Source organism: Hemitrygon akajei, chromosome 22 (assembly GCF_048418815.1).
Source record: "Hemitrygon akajei chromosome 22, sHemAka1.3, whole genome shotgun sequence".
NCBI lineage: Eukaryota > Metazoa > Chordata > Chondrichthyes > Myliobatiformes > Dasyatidae > Hemitrygon > Hemitrygon akajei.
Genome location: NC_133145.1, coordinates 22728983 through 22754581, shown reverse-complemented (window position 1 = coordinate 22754581; position 25599 = coordinate 22728983). Strand labels below are relative to the sequence as shown.

At 42.9% G+C, this 25599-nt stretch overlaps 1 protein-coding gene across 4 annotated transcripts in view; it reads right to left on the bottom strand.

Moving 5' to 3' along the window:
• The window catches only part of LOC140714553 (putative uncharacterized protein MYH16), a 340102-nt gene that overhangs the window by 264062 nt on the left and 50441 nt on the right, over positions 1 to 25599 (bottom strand). The gene's annotated exons all lie outside the window — the stretch shown is intronic.

Genomic DNA, 25599 nt, shown 5'->3' with positions numbered 1-25599 from the left:
CAGATACAAAAAAAGGAAATAATAATATTAATAAATAAATAAGCAATAAGTATTGAGAACATGATATGAAGAGTCCTTGAAAATGAGTCCATAGGTTGTGGGAACATTTCAGTGATGGGGCAAGTGAAGCTGAGTGACGTTATCCTCACTGGTTCCTGAACATGATGGTTGGGGGGTAATAACTGTTCCTGAACCTGGTAGTGCGAGTCCCGAGTCTCCTATACCTTCTTCCTGATGGTAGCAGTGAGAAGAGAACATGACGTGGGTGGTGGGGGTCCCTGATGATGGATGCTGCTTTTCTCTGACAGCACTCCATGTAGATGTGCGCACTGGTGGGGAAGACTTTACATGTGATGTACTGGGCCGTATCAACTACTTTTTATAGGAACTGTTAAGATGGGTGACCAGAAATATTCCTGCCCATTTGGTACAAACCAAAACTTGGAAGTGTCCATTCTCACATCAATAAACAGACAGACAAGAAAATACCATCGTGACATACCATTACAGATTGACATGCTTCACTATGGCCTCTACAGGTTCAGAATAAAGACAAATCAAAGGGCAATTCTGGGAGTGTGAAAATACAAGTAGGATCTTTCTATTGCATGGCTTTATTTCCTCTAGAGCAAACAGTAACTAAAACAAGGGCAATGGATTAAAACCACATCAAAAGGCTTAAATTAAACCAATGCAAACTTGTATTATTTCACACATGACTGGTATTTGGAGAATAATATTAAAATGTATATTTCAGCCACGTTATAGAAACATAGCAATTTTCTGAACTCACCTGAGAAAGTATCATCTAGAATTGTCATCTGCAAGTAATCATTGCTCAGTTCCAGACATAACAATTGAGCAATCAAAGGAATGCAAAACCTCCTGCTTGTTCTGAATACTTCCCATGTGCACCAGTTGAGAATAAGAAAATAAATGGCAAATATAGCAGGATATTCCACACATACTGAGGTGTTGCTCAGTTGTTTAACCGGAGAAGGCAACAGTGGAAAATGATCATGAAAAATTCCTAATTTGTACATTCTCCACATAAACATATGGGTTTCCTCTGGGTGCTCTAGTTTCCTACCACAGTCCGAATACTTACTGGTTGATAGGTTAATTTCTCATTGTATATTGTCCCATGATTAGGCTAGGATTAAATTGGGGGATTGCTGGGCAGTGCAACTCAAAGGGCCAGAAGGGTCTATTTTTGTTGTATCTCATTAAATAAATTACATCACCACATCATAGGTGAGCATCTCGCTAAAAAAAAGGGGAAGAACACAAAGAAGCTATATATCCCGATTCCCGTGTGTTTCTTTCAATTAGTTTCTGGAGTTACAAAACAAATCAGTGGCGATGAGGAAGCTTTAAAATGAACCCGAGACAACTACTGTACCTAGCTGATGAAGTGCAGTATGTTTTTATTTGGAAGGTGAGTAAGCTGCTTGAGTTTTAGAAAAGGCAAAAAAATGGATGAAATTAACAAGCAACAAGTATAGACACAAGTTCATAAACAGTGAGTACCAGGTGACAATAACAAAAATTTGTTAAAAAGAACGGAAATAGTTAGCTATAATGATAAGATAAATGTGTTTAATTGTAAGAAAGATAACTGAATGATGTATACTGAATGAATTGAGTAGTATTTTGAAGAAAATGAAAAAGCCGATGAAATGCGAGTACCAGTATTGCTGAGAGCAATGGGTGGAAATGCATACAGTTTGCTTAGAAGTTTAACTGCTCCAACTAAACCAGCCGCAATGAGTGTTGCTGATATCATGAATATAATGCAGGAAGATATAGAACTGAAACCACTGGTGACTGCAGAACACTTTTAGTTTCATAAGCGTGATTAAAAGGAAAGGGAGTCCATTTCAGCTTGCGCGGCCAAATTGGAGAAATTGTGTTAGCATTACTAGTTCAGCAGTAGCTTAGTGATGCACTGAGAGTTCATTTAATTTGTGGAATCTTATTAGAAATCATTCATAAATGGATCCTAGCTGAAGCAAAACTCACATTTAAAAGGGAAATCGATGTACGAAATAGAAGCCAGCAATGCAACTGAGTTACAGTCAGGAATGAAAATGAGTGTGAACAAAATTGCAGTCTAAACAGAAACCTGCCTGGCTAAACAAGTAATGTTGGGGTTGTGGCAACATCTCACATACATCAGACCAATGCAGGTTTAAAGATGAAATTTGCAGAAAATGCAACGCATTAGGACACATACAAAGAGCGTGTTGGTCAGACAAAAATAAATGGACTGCACAGGGAAGAGATAAAAATAAAAAGTCAAGTTGCAGTTCCAAAAAGAGTATTAATCTGCATGCTGTTAAAGAAAGATCTGAAAATGATGAGAGTGACCACAGGACTGGGTAGCCTTGAGATTTATAATGGCAAAACTGACAATAGACAAGCAATATGGTTTACATGACAAATGAATGTCAAATTAACTTGTTACGTACCAGTGGGTATCCTGTGACTGTCACATGACCATGATGTAATTGAGGCTCTGCTGGGCATGATGTAATGGTCTTGTGATGGTGGAGTGATGTAATTTTCCCACCAGTGAGAGGTCATGTGATGGTTTTTTTCAACAGGGTATAAAAGGAGAACCCCTCCCTGTGACGCAGGTCAGTTCATGGCTTAAGTCATCAGTGACTCCGTTCTGCTGCGTATTTGATTTTATGACGCAGTTTCATTTCAAAAGTGGAGTTTTAATTTCTACTGTAAGAGTTGTTGTGCCGGCAGTTCTGAAAATCACTGCCAGTTAAAGTTCAGTCGGAGAGTGAAGAATTATCGAAGTTCGGAAAACCCGAAAGTTTTCCCGAAAGAGGAAAGTTGATGATGTTGGCAGTGAAACAGGTTCGACCTTATTTAATCTCCATACGAGGAGTTAGTAACCTGTGTCTGAGATCGTTCCTGCATTCTGAAAGCAGAAAGAGCTGGACGCAACATTTTGCCAAGGAAAAGGTCAGTGCCTTTAAGCTGTTTCATTTCCTTCGATTGTAAATCCTTCGGGCAAGGCATACTTCGGCTGGGATCAGCAGTAACGTCACGAAAGAGAATTTATTACTTCAAGGAAAGTCTCTCCTAACTGACTGTAAATCATTTTGGACTTTTGCAATACTACTTTAAAGAACTGAGTTCACATTTCTCGCTTTAAGAACTGTTTGGGTTGCCGTATATCAGCCGACTTCCAGTTAAGTTAGTCATTTGTTTACTTTTGGGTTTTTTTTGAGCAGTGTTTAATAAATGTTTTATTTGTTATAAAAAACCTGTCTCAATTATATATTCATTATTGCTGAATTGTAACAAACTAAAATGAAGTTGGTCATTGTCTCAGTTGTTTCAGTCATTCCACAAAATGGGTTTGAATGGCATTTCAAAGATACTGAACTGAAGCCTGCAGATATCCATCTAAGAACTTATACTGGAGGAAAGATAATCCTGTGGGAATGATGTTTGTAACAGTGAAATACAATAACCAACTAGCCACATTGGGCCAGTATTGTGGGGCCATGATTGGCTCAGACAACTACAACTTGATTGGAGATCCATCCATATCCCCTGCAATTGAGTCAACTGAAAGTTAATGAAGAAAGGTACTGGATGATGCCATAACAGTGTTCAAGGATGGCATCGGAAAACTCAAAAATGAAAAAGTCACACCCAGGTTTTACATACCCGCCTGGTTCCTTATGTAATCCATGATAAAGTAGCCTGTGAGCTAGATCGCATAGAGGCTGAAGGAATTCTTTCTGAAGTTGAATGGAGCCCATGGCTAATGCCAGGTGTCCCAGTAGCCAAGAAGGACGGGTCTGTCAGGATCTGTGGTGATTTTAAGGTTACCATCAAGCCAGTACTGAAAGTAAATCAATGCCCTCTGCACAGGATAGAGGAATTTTTTTTGCAAACCTTTTTGCCGGGAAACACTTAATCAAAACAGACTTAGCTGAGGCTTGCCTACAGATAGAGATGGAAGTCCAAAGTATTTCTCACCATGAACATTCACAAAGGCTTTATTGCTAATAATAGCCATTTTTGGAGTAGCTTCAGCGCCACCTGCACTCTGGCAGAAAGCTATGGACCAGGTGTTGCGAGGCTGCCCAGGCAGTCAGTGTTACCTGGATGTCATCTTTGTTGTCAGTAAGGACGACAAGGAACATCTCCAAAATCTCAAAACAGTGTTAACAAGATTAGAAGATTATAGGCTCAGGGCATGGTGCAGCAAGTGTAAATTCTTTAAACCAAGCATCATTTACTGTGGTCACACCATTGACACACAAGATTTTCACAAGCGTTCAGAGAAAACTCGAGCAGTGGTGGATGCCCCTAGGCTAAAGGATGTGTTGCAGTTGCGGACCTTTTAGGATCTGTTACAATTACTATAACGGTTTACTGCCAAACCTGGCTACTGTGCTCCACCCCTTGAACTCATCACTGCAGATTAGGAAGAAATAGAAACTGACAAAGCAGTGTGCGGTGACTTTCAAAAAGTCAAAGGAACTGGTGATGTCAGGCACTGTACTGATGCAGTATGATCTACATCATCCAGTGAAGCTTCCCTTTGATGCCTCGACTTATGGTGTAGGTGCAGTCGTCTCACATGTTATGACTAATGGAAGTGAATGTCTCATAGCCTTTGCATCATGTTCCTTTACCACTGCAGAGAAAAATTACACAGAGGTTGACAGAGAGGCCTTGAGTTTGGTTTTGGGCGTAAAATATTGTAACCAGTACTTGTATGGGAGACAGTTTACCCTCATTACTGATCTTCAACTACTGGTATCCATCTTCACTGACAGCAGCAGCATGGCTCTGCCTCTTGTTCGACACAGTTTACAAGATTGAATTCAAGAGCACCACTAATAATGGATCTGTGGTCCTGATTACTCTTAGAAGAGGAAATCCCTGAAAAAAGTTACACAAGAGGACACTCCTTTTGACGTATTCTACCTAATGCAAATCAAATGTCTTCCTATTGTGGCAAAGTAGTCTAAAGGGAAACCAGAAAAGACCCCACACCAACTCAGGTCTACACTGCAAACCAAAATTTGCTAGAATGTGCTGCAGAAATTTCAGTTCCCTCACTTTTACCAGTGCTGGGATGAACTTGTCCTTGATGGGGTTGCCTTATGTGAAGATTGAGAACTGTTGTACATTCCAAGCCAAGCTGAGATCTAAACTGTTGGAGGAGCTACATGCCAGTTATCTAAGCATAGCCAAAATGGAAGTACTAGCTCGAAACTTTTCTGGTGGCCTGGGACTGATCAGCAGAAAAATGCCAAGAGCTGGACCTCTCCATCCATCCCTAGGGATTGTCTGCATTGCACTAGCAGAGGATTCATGTGGATTTCTCTGGAGCATGTATGGCACACAATTTCTTGGTGGTAGTGGGTGCAGCTACAAAGTGGCCGGCAGTGCTCCCAATAGCCTCAGCTGCAGTCTTGCACACTGTTGATGTGTGGAGAGGCCCCTTCTCAAGGACTGGTATTCCAAAGCACTTAGTTGGTGACTATGGACCACAGTTTGTAGTCATTCCTGAAAATGAATGGATAAGACATATTACATCTGCACCCTACCACCCATGCACAAAGGGCATGAAGGAAAGGTTTGCCCAGAGTCTAAAGAACGTCCTGCAAGCAATGTCAGCAGAGCACACTACACTGAATCAAAAGTTCACCAATTTCCTCTTTGCATATCGCAATGCAGCACACTCCACAAATAACAACTCACCAGTCAAGCTGTTCTTGTAATCACGCTTCCATCTCCTCAAACCCAATCTCCGAAGGAGTATGCAGGACACACAGCTGAGACAGATTGAAGGCTCCTTAAGCAAGGAGGTTCAATGTTTCACTCCTGGACAAGCAGTCCTGGTGAGAGCCTAAGAGGTGATCAAAAGTTGGTACTTGGAAAAATTAAGGACAGAACTGGACCACTCTCCTGCTCAACGGAGATTGTGTCTGATCATCATCTGCAAACAACACATCATCTAGTGACACATAGAAACATAGAAAATAGGTGCAGGAGTAGGCCTTTCGGCCCTTCGAGCCTGCACTGCCATTCAGTATGATCATGGCTGATCATCCAACTCAGAACCCTGTACCTGCCTTCTCTCCATACCCCCTGATCCCTTTAGCCACAAGGGCCATATCTAACTTCCTCTTAAATATAGCCAATGAACCGGCCTCAACTGTTTCCTGTGGCAGAGAATTCCACAGATTCACCACTCTCTGTGTGAAGAAGTTTTTCTTCATCTCGGTCCTAAAAGGCTTCCCCTTTATCCTTAAACTGTGACCCCTCGTTCTGGACTCCCCCAACATCGGAAGCAATCTTCCTGCATCTAGCCTGTCCAATCCCTTTAGAATTTTATACGTTTCAATAAGATCCCCCCTCAATCTTCTAAATTCCAGTGAGTATAAGCCTAGTCGATCCAGTCTTTCTTCATATGAAAGTCCTGCCGTCCCAGGAATCAATCTGGTGAACATGTATTTTTATCCAAAATTACTAGAGAGCAATACTTTACATATTTGAGTTTTGATGTGCATTCTATATTGAGTTGGTTTATAGCTAAGCAGGCAGCAGTGAGTGTTTACTATTTCAATAATCTTTGTGCTTCTCCGTGGATTGTCACCTTGTCGTGGTGGAGAAGCTTGTCTGGTCCTGAGATACCGAGAGCGATGCCGTCTGGAGCTATACTCCTGGTAGGGTCACCCATGGCGGTAAGGTCGAGGGTGAGGTCCCTGACAAAGAACAATCCAACCAAGACCTCAATAGTGGAACAGGCGGATGAAGTTACTTCGCACTCAACGGCTGTGATGGTGAATGGAGGCTGCAACAAATCCATCAGCTCCAGTTGTCGTGGTTTCCATGCAATTGGAATCATTTGGTTTATTTGTGAAGTATCGTGTGCTTCTTGGAGTGCAACATCAAGTACACATTAAACAAATACACACACAGGCATCTTCGCTCTGTGGAAACGGAACAAAAACCATCATCCTCGATCTCGAGGAATAGCCACGACGAACATTTGTGTAATGTGCTGTGAAGTTTCATTGCTAATGTAATGGCCTCTCTGTAATGTTTCACTGCGAAGGTAATGGTTTCTCTGTAGCAGCGATGTTTGAGTTCTGACTAGAGATAACGGGGGCTTTGGCATGTGTGCTAACCAATGAGAGGCATGTTGTTCTTTCTTGTGGGTCAGGGAGCAAGGATTTCGCAGTCTTTTGTCGGCGAGAGATGAAGAGAGAAGATGTGAAAGGAGAAAATTGGTAGGTCGGCGGATGGAGTGGACTCGGAGTGAGGGTCCGATGGACCGCAGTGCTCAGAGGAGGTCGATGGGAAACAAATGGACGAATCTGTGAGCCCCAATGTGCACATTAGACTGTATCATTAAAATGGGCCCTTTTTCTTTTTTTTTCTTTACTAATCCCATAGTCAGATTAAGATTTATAAAGTTCAATTGTTTAATTGCATATGGTGTACTGTCTGATATTTTACAGTTCGGAATTGTAACCGGGCATCAGATCACACAGCATCCACACAAACAGGATTTCTCAGCTTGGCTGGGCCAGAGGCTGTCTTCCCCTAGACAAACGCATGCTGACCGAACCTGAGGGTTACATTTGAGTAATATTTTAAATATATTATTTGATTAAACACTCTTTGTTTACTTAATCCATATGTAAGAAGTACATGAGTGGCATATGTCATGACACCACCAAGTCTCACTAAAAAAATAGGGGAAGAAAAATCAAAGTAGACAAATATCTCAGCTCCTGTCTTCTTTTTTCAATTACCTTCTGTAGCTACAAACCATAATAGGGTACTTCTCCCATCCCACCTGAATCTAGGAGAGAAATTCAGTTCTTTTCCCATCTCACCCTGATCACTGCTGCAGCATATCCACATCTCTCAGAACTTTCTCTCTGACTCTTACACACACACACACACTCACACTCACACTCACACTCACACTCACACTCACACTCACACTCACACTCACACTCACTCACAAAACGACTTGAATATGGGAGCAACATTATGAGAACATGTTGATAGTCTATTTTTCCGTAGCCTTTCAGGATAAATGTTAAAAGAAACCAAAGGTTCATATGGTAGATAAGACCAATCAAAATGTCTGGGAAGGCTGAAGGAGCATGTGATCATGTGGAGAATTACCTCTCAAGAGTGACCTCATATGCCACTACCCTCTTCTAATACTACACATTGCATGACACGTGCCGGCAATAATAAACCCAATTCTGGTTCTGAATAGTCTATCTATATGAAAACTCACATTAACAATGCATCATCACTTAAAATTGCCATGCACTTACTCTTGTTTTTATCACTACAGAATTAAGTAACATTCCCAAGCCAATTCGAACCTTCTCAACCCACCATAACCCACAAAAGAGAAACTGTTTAATACAAAAACATTTGCTGTGTAGGTTACAAGAGGTACAAACTGAATATAATGTGTAGTATGGACCATAGGAAATGGAATAACTAATCCTGTCATATAATCAGGTTTAAGAAAACAAACAATGAGAGAAAGATAGAAAAATATGAGCTCGAGTTGGTCACAAATGAGAGAAAATCTGCAGATGCTGGAAATCCAAGCAACACACACAAAATGCTGGAGGAACTCAGCAGGCCAGGCAGCATCCACGGAAAAGTGTAAACAGTTGACGTTTCAGGTTGAGACTCTTCATCAGTGCTTGTGAAAGGTCTCAGCCGGAAACCTCAACTGTTCACTCTTGTCCATAGGTGCTTCCTGACCTGTTAGGTTTCTCCATCATTGTGTGTGTGTAGCTCGAGTTGTTCATTTGGTTCTTCAAACTTGCTCTACTATTAAATATAATCATTGCTAAATAAACTTTGTCACTAATACATTCAACTCTCTCTCAATGTCTTTTATGTATGAAATTCCATCTGTATCCTTCAATAAATTCAGCAACTTCACAGCATTTTGTGGCTGATAGGTAAGACAATGGAAGAGGAAGCGAATTAAAAAGCTTTGGTTTTTGTTACACCATATCATCACGAACTGTAATTTCACACAGAGCTGTAATATGGACAGCAAAATGCTGCTTTCCAATTCAAATTCACAAATACTTGACAGGGAATTCATGACCACCATGACAAAAGCTGAATTTATTCACGTTTCATGTTGTAGCTCCACACAGTGGTAATAAGAGACACTGCCCTCTTGCTGATTAACAAATTCATCTTCAATTAGTCAACTACAATTTGTTCAGAAGTCTTCCCTATGTTACCAACTCAAGCAAAGGAAGTTTTGGGCTACCTGAAATGCCAAAAGGACTGAATGGAAAAATTTGGGATAAATTCACAAGGAAACAAAACCCATTGTCCATCTAAAAATGCAAACACAAGGAAATCTGCAGATGCTGGAAATTCAAGCAACACACACAAAATGCTGGTGGAACGCAGCAGGCCAGGCAGCATCTATAGGGAGAAGCACTGTTGACGTTTCGGGCCAAGACCCTTCGTGCAGCCTCTCAACTTGGCAGCAAAATAGGTGGGGACCTAGAAAATCCAGACCTTGGATTTGTTGGCTATATCTATGGGTTTGTATCAGCTGGAGTTTAAAGAGGGTGAGTTTACCTAATCAAAACTTACAAGACCCTAACTGTGTTTGACGGAGTGGATGCGTAGAGATCTTTCTTCCTGTTGGAGAATCTAGAACCAGAGATCATTGTTTCAAAATAAGAGCTCCTCAATTTAAGACAAGGGTAAGGCAAAATGTTTCTGTCTCATAAAGTTATGTACCTTTGGAACTCTTTTTGAAATCTTTAATACTTTTAAGAGAGAGATTAATATGTTCCTGGTAACAGTTATAAGGTTACAGTGGGCAGATGGGAATCAGCAAGATCAGCTGTAATCTTATTGGCAGAGCACACTTGAGTGATGGAGTGGCAAACCCTTGCTGCTAATTCACATGTTCATACATGTATCTATTCACACGTTTGTTTGCATGCTCATTATGACCAAGCCGACTGGACAATAAAACAACAACTGCAGTACCAGTGGTCCTCCTGTTCCTTCTTGCAGAAACCTAAAGCTCAAAAGCCTGACCTCACATTTTAAGAGTTGGTTTTCAATTATTAATCCAAAACAAGAATGAGGTGTTATAATCTGCAAATATGCTTTGCATCTTGAAAGTTAATAAGGCACATCTGTAGATCATAACAAGGCCATTATATTCAGCACAACGTAAATCAAACACATTACACTATATCTTGGAACTACGTAAGATGGAGCTATTATTATAGGATGTCCTATGTGAAAAAATAATTGTACATTCCCGTTCATTTAGTGTCTTTGGCCACACATTGTCAGCTATTCCTGAAGGCTTTGGACACCAAGTGACGGATTCCACCCAACACTAACTTTCGCTGTCAGAGGATGCAATGGATTTCCTGGCTACAGTAAAACTGTTGTATGACCATTTGGATATTCAAACACATCAGCATCTGTCTCACTGGGTACTGATTCACTCACTGCCTTCCACTCACCAGAGCCCCAGTTTTGGTGCTGCCTTTCATCTACTGGGTACTCAAACCCTGTCTCAGTCTTTCCTTTAAATTCACCCGATTATAATTTTCAAGTTCCCATGAAATTTATCTGCTCTGATTTCTCATACTCTCTTGAAACTTATTGGTCTCATTGGAAAATGTATTATTCTGCGATGTAACCTTTAAAATTGTAAATGTGTTGGAGAATGGTAGAGCATCATCTGATACTTTGGGAGATCTGCTCATCAAAGCCCCAAATGTGTCAGAATAATGGAGTTTCACCATACTCTTACTTCAATTTTCCCGTATTTGTGGTCTGTTTACTTCATTGTGTCAACAGAAGGCCAAATTAGGTGCTGAGGGTGCACTTGAACCAGAGCTGCAGGTAAGCTCAAAGTGGATTTACAGATATCACATAAAAGTCAGCCCGAAACAATATGAAGCACCACCAGAACCAAGCGATGAGAGAAGCTCCAGGGGAGATTTTACACATGGGCCAGTCAGAACCTCCACACTGGACTTCTGACCAGGTTTAGAATTGCTGCAAGAGGCTTCCATTTCACGACAGCTCTGTGCTCCCATGGTGTGGTAATAACACAGACACAAAGCTGAATATAGCCCCAGAACCCTGATAATGGACCTGCTGTCTATGTTGTGTCTTTCCTGATTCCTCAAACACCCCAGTGCTGCTCTCAATTTAGTCTGGCAAAGACCGGAAGAGTGCTACAGATCTGTGGAGGCAATAAAGACTGCTTTCTTCGACAAACTCCAGTCCTTCCCCAAGATTTCCAGTGAGGAGCCCCTACAGGTGCGAGAGCTAGAAGGCTACTTATGTGGCTTGTCTTGCCTGGACTCTGCATGAGGAATTTGTCCCATCTTGGAGAAACTCACCTTTATTCTATAGAAGTGGATATCAGAGGGAACTAGATACAAAATGGAAAAGGAAGTCGGCTTCCCACCCTTCTCCTGCATTTCTAGCTTCATCTGGGATGAAGCCAAAATGAGGAATGACCCCAGCTTTATCATGACCACCTCTGGCTCAGCACCACTTAAATCAGAGAAACCTGTTAGAGGCCCTGTCATGGTGCACAAAACTGAGGTGGGCAATGCTGTCCAAAAAAATTGACTCCTAAATGTCAGAAGATCCTAACAAACAGTGCCCTCGACATCAGAAACCACACACTCTCCGGAAGTGTAGGGGTTTCAGGGAGAAACCTCTGGACGAGCCAAGAACCTTCCTCAAAGAGCACTCCATGTGTTTCCACTTCTGCTCTTCAACCAGCCACCGGGCGAGGGACTGTAACGCTGTTATCCAGTGTTCTGAATATGACAGGGACAAACAGATTGCAGCTCTTACGCTGGCCCATCTCCCAGGTCTGTGAAGAACAACACAAGCACCTCCTTACAGCATGGCAGGGAGGGAGATGAATCCCCATCCTCTCTAGTTGCCACCTCTTCCTGTGGTCTGTGGAGAAAACTCTGTCGCTAACTCATTTTCAAAGATCTACCTCATCAACTAGCAGCCTGGTCACTGCCAGCTGAGAACTGTATCGCCATTTGTTGCACCAGCATCTCCTTCTTGGATGAGAAGGATGATCCAAGAATATGGCCCCAGTTCTTGGATCCATATGATGCTTGACTTTATCATTTAACTACAAATTCTGCACCTTAAGGAATTCAACAAACATGTCACGTACACACTGCACTGGCTAAAGGTTCAATATTCTTTGGCCCATTTGGGTGGTGGCTCAAAACTGTGGAATAAAATTGTTTATTCTACCAGACCAGTGGAGGGAGACAATGATCAGAGGGATGCGTCTCTAATGCATGGAATGAACCAACATTTGGGTTTAAATAGGTTATTTGTGCAGAATAGGCAGCCAAGAAGGAACCGCGAGTGATAAGACGCTTGAGTATTTTCATTATTATACTTCACATCAAAAAATGCTTATGAAGAGCACACTTCCAGATTGTTAAATGGGTAAGGTGGAGCCTATAGGCATGTGAAAACTGTCAAAACAGCAATAATGAGAAAATAAAGGTTAAATTTATCTTTTCCTAAGAAGAGGTCAAGAGGCTTATATAGATTATTCTGCCCTCGCTGAAGAGATTTCCCTATTTCCTCAAGCTAGACAGATAGATAATGCTACTCCTAAGTAACTTCAGGACATTTCTTGAGCATGTGTGTAAGTGAAGGAAAGTGGCTACTTGCTTACTCACAGCTGTTTGGGAGGTGTTACCAGTGGCTACAGAAGGGTAGTGGTGCCACCCAGCTGTATGAGCTTTCTCGATGGAACCCGTTATCCATCGCCCTCTAGAAAGTAAGGTCATCTATTAAAGGAGCAGGTTTGTTGTCAGCAAGACAGGTTCACTCATGCTTCACACACGAAATGCTGGTGGAACACAGCAGGCCAGGAAGTATCTATAGGAAGAAGAACAGTCGACGTTTTGGACCGAGACCCTTCGTCAGGACTGACCTCACTCATGCTTGCTGTGCTGTTTGTCAAACTTCAATGCAGGAGAGGTGAGCGGCTGGCAAGACTGGCTAAAGCCCTCCTTGATGTGGATGCTGCTAAGTCATGAGACTAGGGTGTTCATTTTCTAGAATGCTGACTCTGAAGATGCTCACAGGTGAGGTTTGTGTGCACTCCCTAGGCAGACGTCTCCTACTATGACCCATTCCAGAGATAACCTCTGTGCAAAGGGAGCATTTGGAGACTCATTACGTTATTCATATACCTTGTGTACCTGTATGATGTCCTTTCTTAGCAGGAGCAGAATCTCAACTGCTAGTTGAGACGGTGATGGTGAGTCTTCTTGTAGGTCATTCAGGACATCTTCATGGAGTGGTGCCTCAGGAAGGTGGGGGGTCATCATTAAGGACCTTCACCACCCAGGACATGCCTTCTTATCATTACTACCATCAGGTAGGAGGTACAGAAGCCTGAAGGCACACTCAGTGATTCGGGAACAGCCTCTTCCCCTCTGCCATCTGATTTCTAAATGGACTTGTAAAAAAAAAATCCTATTATTTTGCACTACTTATTTAATTTAACAATTGTATACACACATATCTATAAATAGATATACCTACTGTAATTCAGTTTTCATTTTCAATTATCATGTACGTATTACATTGTATCGGTGCTGCAAAGTTAACATATTTCATGACATATGCTGGTGATATTAAATCTGATTTTTGAGCTGCTACAGAACCTCTACTCACCCCTGTACTGCCCTGCCCTGTGTTCCAGTATTTAGTAGCAATGACTAATGAACTAGGTGCTGGCATGAAATCCATTTGTACTTGACCCTAATTCAGCCCCCTGAGAGGATCGGAACCAACCAGAACAAAGCGACCTTTGTGGAGAGCTGGTACTGCCAGCTTGCCTTCTGCAGCAGTAGATCCTGAGCTTTTGCCAGAGAGACAAACTTATTCACAACCCATTTATCTGAAAAGGCTCCGGATCAAGGGGAGAGCTCAGTGCAGTCCTGCTTGTAAATCATTTTAAGTATAAAATAAAAGCACTCTCAAACTGTAACTTCATGTTAAGTGCTTCCAAACAGAATTTACAACCAAGAATGTGCCAGGATGGCCCGTTCTTTGAATAAGGCCTTCATTATAACGGGAACAGTTCTGCACCACATCAATGCCTCAAATGAGATTTGATGTGGCTGCTGCTTCAAGTTGCTTTAGAATTATTTTATTAAAGACATATGGTGTTTTTTTTAAATTTTTTGCTGTACAGACAGATTTCACAGATATTTCTATCCAACAAGAGGGATTCCTTGCTATGGCATATTTGACTGATAAATGTATGATCTAGGTTCTTTCTGAAAGGTGGAGCAGGCTCAAGGGGCTAAATGGCCTAGATGGTCTACAACCCAGGGTTCTGTACGAGGTGGATGAAGCTATGAAGCACTAGTAAGGAGCTTTCAAGAATCAATAGGTTCTGGTCTGGTTCCGAAGGACTGGCTGAGGTAAACTGTCCTGCAAGTTACTCTTTCTCTGTCATTTGCTCAATCCTCATCTGTTTGGGCATAGTCATTTAGTGAGAATGGCTCCAGCGGCAATGTTTTGTTCTCTCTGTGGGATGTGGGAGACCTCCAGTCTCTCAGATAAACACACTTGCACCAGGTGCATTGAGTTGCAGCTTCGGAGAGAATGTATTAAGGAAATGACCTTTGACTCATACAGGAGAATGAGGAAGTGATAGACAGGAGCTACAGGGAGGTAGTCACCCCTAGATTGCAGAAGACAGGAAACTGGGTGACTGTCAGAAGAAGGAGAGAAAATGGACAACCTGTGCGGTGTATACTAATGACTGTTGCCCTCAATAATGAGTATACAACTTTAGATACGATTGAGGGGGACAACCTACTGTGGGGAGCCACAGTGACCAGGTCTCTGGCTTTGAGTCAGGTCCCATAGCTCAGAAGAGCAGAGAGGTGAAGAAGACTGTAGTGTTGATAGGAGATTGCTTAGTCAGAGGAACAGGGTCGAGGTTCTGCGGACACAGTATGAGACATCCAGATGGTATGCTGCCTCCCTGATGCCAGGATCAGGGATGGCTCAGATTGGGTCCATGGCATTCTCAAGGGTGAGGGTGAGCAGCCAGAAGTCTTGGTACATATTGACACTAATGACATAGGCAGACAAGGCAAATAGGTCCTGAAGAGAGATTTTGGGGAGCTAGACAGCGACAGGTTACTATCGATGCAATGCTCCTCAGACAGGATGAAGAGGTCAATACTCCCCAATGCCATTAGGCTTTACAATTCAACCGCCAGGACTTAAGAACTTTTTAAAAGCTATTATTAATGTTTTTTGAGATAGTGATTTAGATGCATATCATATTTTTTACTGAGTTAAGTATTGTATGTAACTAGTTTTGCTACAACAAGTGTATGGGACATTGGAAAAAAAAGTTGAATTTCCCCATGGGGATGAATAAAGTATCTATCTATCTATCTAGATAGAAAGCTGAGAAACAGGACCTCCAGGGTAGTAATCTTTGGATTGCTGCCTATGCCACATACCAGTGAGAATAAGAATAGGATGATTTGGCTGAGGAACTGGTATTCATATTTATGGATCATTGGCATCTTTTCTGGGAAAGATATGACCTGTACAAAAGGGACGGGCTACACATGAACCTGAGGGGGTCCAATATCCTTGTGGGCAGGTTGGATAGAGTTGCTTGGGTGGGTTTAATCTAATTTGGCAGGCAGATGGGAATCAGGGTAATAATGCTGATGATGAGGTAGTTGGTTTACAAACAGAGAAAATGCGCAGTGAGATTCCTAGCAAGGTGAGGCTGATGATGGGCAAAGTTGCAGCCAACAGGATGAGTTCCAGTGTAAAAGGAGGACAAAATAGTAAAGGGTGAATACAGGACTGAAGGTGTTATATTTGAATGCGTGCAGTATACGAAATAAGGTAGATGATCTTGTAGCACAGTTACAGATTGGTATGTCTGATGTTGTAGGCATCACTGGATCATGGTGTTGGTTTGTTGGTAAAAAATGAAATCAAATCATTAGAAAGAGGTGACATATGGTCAGGAGGTGTTAAATCATTATGGCTAGAGCTAAGGAATTGCAAGGGTAAAAAGACCCTGGTGGGAGTTTCATACAGATCCCCAAATTGCAGTAAGAATGTGGTCTACAAATTACAGCGGGAGATAGAAAATAGATGCCAAAATAGTCATGGGAGATTTCAAAATGCAGGTAGATTGGGAAAATCAGGTTGGTGTTAGATTCCAAGAGGGGGAATTTCTAGAATGCCTATGAGAGGGCCTTTTAGAGCAGCTCATTGCTGAGTTCACTGAAAGATCAGTTATTCTGGATTGGGTGTTGTGCGATGAACCATAATATGATCAAATTCATCCTGTAATTTGAGAATGAGAGGATAAAGTCAGATTTACCTGTATCACAGTGGAGCAAAGGGAATTACAGGGCCATGAGAGAGGAGTTGGCCAGAATTTACTGGAAAAGAACACTGGCAGGAATGATGGAAGACCAGTAGAGGCTGGAATGTCTGGAAGCTTTTCACAAGGCACAGGATATATATATCCCAAAGAGGAAGAAGTATTCTAAAGACAAGATGACACAACCATGGCTAACTAGAGAAGTCAAAGCTAAAATAAAAACCAAAGACAGGGCATATAATAGAACAGACATTAGAGAGAAGTGACAGGATAGCGAAGCTTTCAAATACCAACAGAAGGCAACTAAAAAACTCATTAAGAAGGTAAAGATGGAATGTGAAAATAAGGTAGCCAGTAATATTAAAGAGGATACCAAAAGTTTCTTCAGATACATTAAAGTATAAAGCAACACACACAAAATGCTGGTGGAACGCAGCAGGCCAGGCAGCATCTATAGGAAGAAGCACTGTCAACGTTTCGGGCCGAGACACTTCGTCAGGACTAACTGAAAGAAAAGATACTAAGAGATTTGAAAGTAGGAGGGGGAGGGGGAAATCTGAAATGATAGGAGAAGACAGGAGGGGGAGGGGTGAAGCTAAGAGCTGGAAAGGTGATTGGCAAAAGGGATACAGAGCTGGAGAAGGGAAAGGATCATGGGTTGAGAGGCCTAGGGAGAAAGAAAGGGGGAAGGGAGCACCAGAGGGAGATGGAGAACAGGCAGAGTGATGGGCAGAGAAAGAAAAAAAGGGGAGGGGTGAAATAAATCAGGGATGGGGTAAGGAGGGGAGGAGGGGCATTAACGGAAGTTAGAGAAATCAATGTTCATGCCATCAGGTTGGAAGCTACCCAGACAGAATATAAGGTGTTATTCCTCCAACCTGAGTGTGGCGTCATCTTGACAGTAGAGGAGGCCATGGATAGACATATCAGAATGGGAATGGGACGTGGAATTAAAATGTGTGGCCACTGGGAGATCCTGCTTTCTCTGGCGGACAGAGCATAGGTGTTCAGCGAAACGGTCTCCCAGTCTGCGTCGGGTCTCACCAATATATAAAAGGCCTCACCGGGAACACCGGACGCAGTATACCACACCAGCCAACTCACAGGTGAAGTGTCGCCTCACCTGGAAGGACTGTCTGGAGCCCTGAATGGTGGTGAGGGAGGAAGTGTAAGGGCAGGTGTAGCACTTGTTCCATTTACAAGGATAAGTGCCAGAAGGGAGACCATTGGGAAGGGATGGGCGGGACGAACGGACAAGGGACTAGCGTAGGGAGTGATCTCTGCAGAAAGCAGAAAGAGGGGGAGGGAAAGATGTGCCTGGTAGTGGGATCCCATTGAAGGTGGAAGAAGATATGGAGAATTATACGTTGGACCCGGAGGCTGGTGGGATGGTAGGTGAGGAGAAGGGGAACCCTATCCCGAGTGGGGTGGCGGGTGGATGGGGTGAGGGCAGATGTGTGGGAAATGGGAGAGATGAGTTTGAGAGCAGAGTTGATGGTGGAGGAAGAGAAGCCCCTTTCTTTAAAAAAGGAAGACATCTCCTGCAAAAATGCCTCTTGCAAAAATCCCATCCTCTTCTCGCAATTCCTCTGTCTCCGCCACATCTGCTCTCAGGATGAGACTTTTCATTCCAGGACAAAGGAGGTGTCTTCCTTTTTTAAAAGAAAGGGGCTTCTCTTCCTCCACCATCAACTCTGCTCTCAAACACATCTCTCCCACTTCCGGCACATCTGCTCTTACCCCATCCTCTCACCACCCCACTCGGGATAGAGTTCCCCTTGTTCTCACCTACCACCCCACCAGCCTCTGGGACAAAAGTATAATTCTCCATAACTTCTGCCACCTCCAATAGGTTCGAACCTCCAAGCACATCTTCCCCCCCGCTTTCTGCTATCTGCAGGGATCACTCCCTACGCAAGTCCCTTGTCCATTCGTGTCCCCCCCCCCCAATCCCTTCCCACCAGCCTCCCTCCTGGCACTTATCCTTGTAGGTGGAACATGTGCTACACCTCCCTCACCACCATTCAGGGCCCCAGACAGTCCTTCCAGGAGAGACAACACTCCACCTGTGAGCCGGGTGCTCCCAGTGCAGCTTTTTATATATTGGTGAGACACGACGCAGACTGGGAGACCGTTTCACTGAACACCTACGCTCTGTCCACCAGAGAAAGCAGGATCTCCCAGTGGCCACACATTATAATTCCACGTCCCATTCGTATTCTGATATGTCTATCCATGGCCTCCTCTACTGTCAAGATGAAGCCACACTCAGGTTGGAGGAATAACACCTTATATTCTGTCTGGGTAGCTTCCAACCTGATGGCATGAACATTGATTTCTCTAACTTCTGTTAATGCCCCTCCTCCCCTTCTTACCTCATCCCTTATTTATTTATTCCCCCCTTCCTTTTTTCTCTCTCTCTGCCCCTCTCACTATCACTCCTTGCTTGTTCTCCATCTCCCTCTGGTGCTCCCTTCCCCCTTTCTTTCTCCATAGGCCTCCCGTCCCATGATCCTTTCCCTTCTCCAGCTCTGTATCCCTTTTGCCAATCACCTTTCCAGCACTTAGCTTCACCCCTCCCCCTCCTGTCTTCTCCTATCATTTCAGATTTCCCCCTCCCCCTCCTACTTTCAAATCTCTTACTATCTTTTCGTTCAGTTAGTCCTGACGAACTGTCTCGGCCCAAAACGTTGACAGTGCTTCTTCCTATAGATGCTGTCTGGCCTGCTGCGTTCCACCAGCATTTCGTGTGTGTTGCTTGAATTTCCAGCATCTGCAGATTTCCTTGTGTAAGTATTTTTCATCAGTTTTCACTGTGGAATTCACGAACAGAATGGTGGAAATTCCAGGTGTCAGGGGTCATGAAGTGTGTTAAGTTATTGTTTCTAAGGAAAAAGTTGTGGCTGAAAAGATTGTGGAGGCATTGTCAATAATCTTTCAAGAATCACTAGATGCTGGAATGGTTCCGGAAGACTGGAAAATTGCAAACACTCTTCAAGAAGGGAGAGATGCAGGTAAAAAGGAAACGATAGAGCAGTTAGTCTGACCTCAGTGGTGGGAGGATTTTGGAGTCGATTGTTATGCATGTGGTCCATGTGTATTTGGAGGCACATGACTAAATAGGCTGTAGTCAGCATGGTTTTCTTAAGGGAAAATCTTGCCTAACAAATCTGTTCGAATTCTTTGAAGAAATAGCAAACAGGATAGACAAAGGAGAAACGGTTGATGTAGTGTATTTGGGTTTTCAGAAGGCCTTTGTCAAGGTCCACACATGAAGCTGCTGAACAAGCTACGAGCCCATGGTATTACAGGGAAGATTCTAGCATGGGTAAAGCAGTAGCTGACTGGAAGGAGGCAAAGAGTGGGAATAAAGGGAACCTTTTCTGGTTGGTTGCCAGTGACCAGAGGTGTTCCACAGGGGTCTGTGTTGGAACTGATTTTTTATTACGTTATATGTCAATAATTTGGATCATGGAATAATGACTTTATTGCAAGTTTGCAAATGATACAAAGATAAGTGGAGGGACAGTTATTTTTGAGGAAGTGGAGAGGCTACAGAAGGAGTTAGACAGATTAGGAGAAAGGGTAAAGAAGTGGCAGATGGAATACAGTTTTGGGAAGTGTATGCTCATGCACTTTACTAAAAGAAATGAAATTGCTGACTACTTTAAAAATGGAGAGAAAATACAAAAAACTGAGGTGCAAAGGAACTTAGGTGTCCTTGTGCAGGATTCCCTAAAGATTAATTTGCATGTTGAACCTGTGGGGAGGAAGGCAATGTTAGCATTTATATCAAGAGGACTAGAATATAAAAATAAGGATGTAATGTTGAGACTTTATAAAGCGCTGGTGGGGCCTCACTTGGAGTATTGTGAGCTGTTTTGGGCCCCTGTTCTTAGAAAGAATGTGCTGAAACTGGAGAGGGTTCAAAGGAGGTTCACAAAAATGATTCCAGGTTTGAACAGCTTGTCTTATGAAGAGTGTTTGATGGCTCTGGGCCTGTATTCACTGGAATTTATTAGAATGAGAGGTAACCTCACTGAAATCTATTGAATGGTGAAAGGCTTTGATAGAGTGGATGTGAACAGGATGTTTCCTATGGTGGGGAAGTCTTGGACCAGAGGACACAGCCTCAGATAAGAGGGTCATCCATTTAGAATGCAGATGAGGAGGGATTTCTTTTACCAGAGAGTGGTGAATCTGTGGAATTTGTTGCCTCAGGCAGAGGTTGATAGATTCTTGATTGGTCAGGGCATGAAGGAATACAGGGAGAAGGCAGAAGATTGGGGCTGAGAGGAAAAATGGATCAGCCATGATGAAATAGTGGAGCAGACTCAATCGTCCAAATGGCCTAATCGTGCTCCTTTGTCTTTTGGTCTGATGGAAAATCCAGCCTGACAAATCTGTTGGAATTCTTTGAAGCAATAGCAAGCAGGACAGACAAAGGAGAATTAATGGATGTTGTGATCTTGGATTTTCAGGCCTTTGACAAGGTGCCACACATGAGGCTGCTTAAAAAGATAAGAACTCAAGGTATCAGTGGAGAAATACTAGCATGGGTAGAGAATTGGCTGACTGGCAGAAGGCAAAGGATGGGAATAAAGGAATCCTTTTTTATTTGGATGCTGATGACTAGTGGTGTTTATTTCGAGTGGACAAGAGTATAAAAGCAAGTATATCATGTTGAGGCTTTATAAAGCCCTGCTGAAGGCTCACTTATTGTGAGCAGTTTTGGGCCCCTTATCTAAGAAAGGATGTGCTGACATTGGAGATACTGCAAAGGGTTTTCACAAAAATGACTCTAGGATTAAAAGGCTTATCATATGAGGACAGATGATGGCTCTGGGCCTATACTCACTGGCATTCAGAATAATGGGGGCAGGGGATCTCACTGAAACCCATTGAATGTTGAAAGATCTTGATAGAGTGAATGTAGAGGGATGTTTCCTATGGTGGATGAGTCTTACAGCAGAGGGCACAGCTTCAGAATAGACAGATGTCCATTTAGAATGGAGATGAGAAGGAATTTCTGTAGCTGGAGAGCGGTGAAGCGGTGGAATTCATTGCCACAGGAAACTGTGGAGGCCAACACTTGGTATATTTAAGGCAGAGTTGGATAAATTCTTGAGTAGCGAGGGTATGAAGCAAGATGGGGAGAAGGCAGGAGCTTGGAGCTAAGAGGGAAATGGATCGGCCACGATGAAATGGCAGAGCAGACTTACTGGCAAAATGGCCGAATTCTGTTCCTACATCTTATGCTCTTTCGGTTTTTTTTTAAAATGAAGCCTCATTTCAATCTATGATTGTAGTTATTTGTATTGATTAATTTGTGCAGAAGTGAAAGGCCTAGACTACAGGTCTTCTTTCACTTGTGAAAATCTGACATATGGACACCCCTGTATAAGAATAAGCTGTAACAGTTGGGGGTTGGGTCAAGCTGAGCATAGCCAGAGGGCTCAGCAGACTCATTCACTCGTCAGGTCAGTGAGTCTGGCTGGTGGCCGCTCTCCCCATGCGTGCTTGTTTACCCATCGCAGCTGTTTCTGTAATCCTCTTGCACATACTGTTGTTGTTCATTTCCATCTTACGCGACAGTATCACTAAACAACAAATTTCATGATGTACGTCAACAATAATAATAAACCTACAAACAAGCTGGATGAACTCAGCAGGTCGGGCAGCATCCGTTGAAAGGAGCAGTCAATGTTTTGGGCCAAGACCCTTCGTCAGGACTAAAGGAGGAGGGGGCAGGGGCCCTATAAAGAAGGTGGGGGGAGGGGGGAAAACCAATCAGAGGATAGATCAAGGGGTGGGGGAGGGGAAGCAGGGAGGGGATAGGCAGGAGAGGTGAAGAAGGAATGTAAGGGGAAAGCACCATGGGTAGTAGAAGAAGGCAGAATCATGAGAGGGGTGATAGGCAGCTAGAAGAGGAGGCAGAGTGAAAGTGGGATGGGGGAAGGGAGAGGGAGGGAATTACTGGAAGTTGGAAAATTCGATGTTCATACGAAGGGGCTGGTGACTACCCAGACGGTATATGAGGTGTTGTTCCTCCAATCGACGTTTGGCCTCATCAGGGCAGTAGAGGAGGCAATGTATGGACATATCCGAATGGGAATGGGAAGCAGAGTTGAAGTGAGTGGCAACCGGGAGGTCCTGTCTGTTGTGACAGACGGAGCATAGGTGCTCAATGAAGCAGACCCCCAATCTGCGTCGGGACTCGCCGATGTACAGGAGGCCGCACTGGGAGCACCGGATGCAATAGATGACCCCAACAGACTCACAAGTGAAGTGTTGCCTCACCTGGAAGGACTGTTTGGGGCTCTAAATGGTGGTAAGAGAGGAGGTGTAGGGACAGCTGTAGCACTTACACTTGCAGGGATAAGTGCCAGGTGGGAGATCTGTGGGGAGGGACGTGTGGACATTGACTGCTCCTTTCAACGGATGCTGCCCGACCTGCTGAGTTCATCCAGCTTGTTTGTACACCTTGATCTGACCACAGCATCTGCAGTGTACTTTGTGTATAATAATAAACCTGATTCTGAAAATGCTGCCATAATCCTTTGTCACTGAGGTTGAGCACACAACCATTTCTTGACTGTGAAGGAATCTCACTTATCATAGCATTCCTCATAGATAATTAAATACAATTATTAACCATTGAAATGTTTTACTTGCTGATTGCCATGAAGATGCCTCAGTAGCAGCATGTACCAAAGAAGAGGACATACCTGCAGCAGCGTTAGTTTCAACACCTGACTCCTGGTATCCAACTATACTCAGTATTAATTTCATACAGTAAGAAGACAGACAATGGACACCTTCAATTTAACCCCAAGAACAATTAAGTAGGATATGTTGGATTAGACTGTGTAACTGTCATTTTCTTTGCAGTTTAGTCATTTATGACTGCTTGCATTTTATATTATTACCTATATAGATGTAACATTTTAGTATGTTTCCTAGTGGTCACAGTGCACATGCATACTGTTCAGTGTGTCTCATAGTGGTTATAGTTATTTGTGTCATTTGGGAACCTTCTTTGGTATTGCATTATTTGAATAGGGGCTATCTGATTGCTGATCTTCAAATTTGAATGGATTGTCTCTTATCTTTGGTATAAGAAGAACTGTGCACATTGCCTCACCATCTTCTAGTCTTTTTCTGGGTTTTTTTCTTGGCTACTGAACTTTTGCTACTCTAAGTGTCCAGTTCCTTCGTTCTCTTAGCGCTTCATAAAATGATCGTGAAGCAACAAGATTTTATGCCTCTTTCTTGACTTCTGAAAGAACCTTGGAACAAAAACCTAGAATCCAACAGATGGGAGTAAAGATTTGTGTTGGATGGTGTTAGAAATCTATCACTCGTTATACTCCTTCATTTGCATTGCAGTCAATAGTCTAGAATAAGACCGTAAGACAGAGGAGCAGAATTAAGCCATTCAGCCCATCATGACTGATTTATTTTCCTTCTCAACCCCATTCTACTGCTTTCATCCCACAAGCTCTGATGCCCTTACTCATCGAGAATCTATCAATATCTGATTTAAATATACGCAATAGCTTGGGCTCCACTGCCATCTGTGGCAATGAATTGCACAGATTCACCACCCTCTGGATAAAGAATTTCCTCCTAATCTCTGTTTTAATTTGTTGTCCTTGCATTCTGAGGCTGTAGCCTTCAGTTCTAGGTCCCCCTGTTATAGGCAAAATCCTCTCCACATCCACTTTGTCCAGGCCTTACAATATTCTGCAGGTTACGATGAGATTCCTCCTCAATCTTCCAAATTCCAGAAGTACAGCCCAGAGCCACCAAACAATCTTTGTACACTAACACTTCCACTCCCAAGATCATTCTCATAAATCTCCATTGGACCATCTCCAATGACAGCACATCTTTTGAACTGACTTTATTTCTTACATCTTTCACGTACATGAGGAATAAAAAAATGTTACGTCTCTGTCTAAATGTGCAATGTGCAATCATAGTAATTTATAATAATTTATAATAAATGGAATAGTCAATGTAATATAGAGTACACTTAAATCAGCGTGAATTAATCAGTCTGATGGCCTGGTGGAAGAAGCTGTCCCAGAGCCTGTTGGTCCTGGCTTTTATGCTGAACTACCGCTTCCCAGATGGTAGCAGCTGAAATTGATTGTGGTTGGGGTGATTAAGGTCCCCAATCATTCTACAGGCCCTTTTTACACACCTGTCCTTGTAAATGTCCTGAATCATGGGAAGTTCACAACTGCAGATGTACTGGGCTGTCCGCATCACTCTTTGCAGAGTCCTGTGATTAAGGGAGGTACAGTTTCCATACCAGGCAGTGATGCAGCCAGTCAGGATGCTCTCAATTGTGTCCCTGTAGAAAGTTCAAGTCAAGTCAAGTTTACTGTCATTTTGACCATAGACTGCTGGTACAGTACACAGTTAAAACAAAACAATGTTCCTCCAGGACCCTGGTGCTACATGAAACAACACAAAACTACACTAGACTATGTGAGATAGCACAAGGCTACATTAGACTACGTAAAACAACAAAAACTGCACTAGACTACAGACCTGCACAGGACTACATAAAGTGCACAAAACAGTGCAGGGCAGTAGAATAATTAATAAACAAGACAATAGGCACAGTAGAGGACAAATTACAATATAACAATAAATGATGTTGATGTCAGTCTAGACTCTGAGTATTGAGGAGTCTGAGGGCTTGGGGGAAGAAACTGTTTCATAGTCTGGTTGTGAGAGCCCAAATGCTTTGGTACCTTTTGCCGGATGGTAGGAGGGAGAAGAGTTTGTGTGAGGGGTTGTGTGAGTTCTTAGGATTTGGGGGCCCATACCAAACTTCCTCAATCGTCTGAGGTAAAAGAGGCACTGTTGTGACCACATGAGGTCCTTGGTGATGTGGATGCTGAGGAACTTAAAGCTGTTTGCCTTCTCAACCCGAGATCCATTGATGTCAATAGGGGTTAGCCCATTCTCCTGTAATCGACAACCAGCTCTTTTGTTTTTACGACATTGAGGGAGAGGTTGTCTTCTTGACACCACTGTGTCAGAGAGATGACTTCTTCCCTGTAGGCCACCTCGTTACTGTTTGAGGTAAGACCAATCAATGT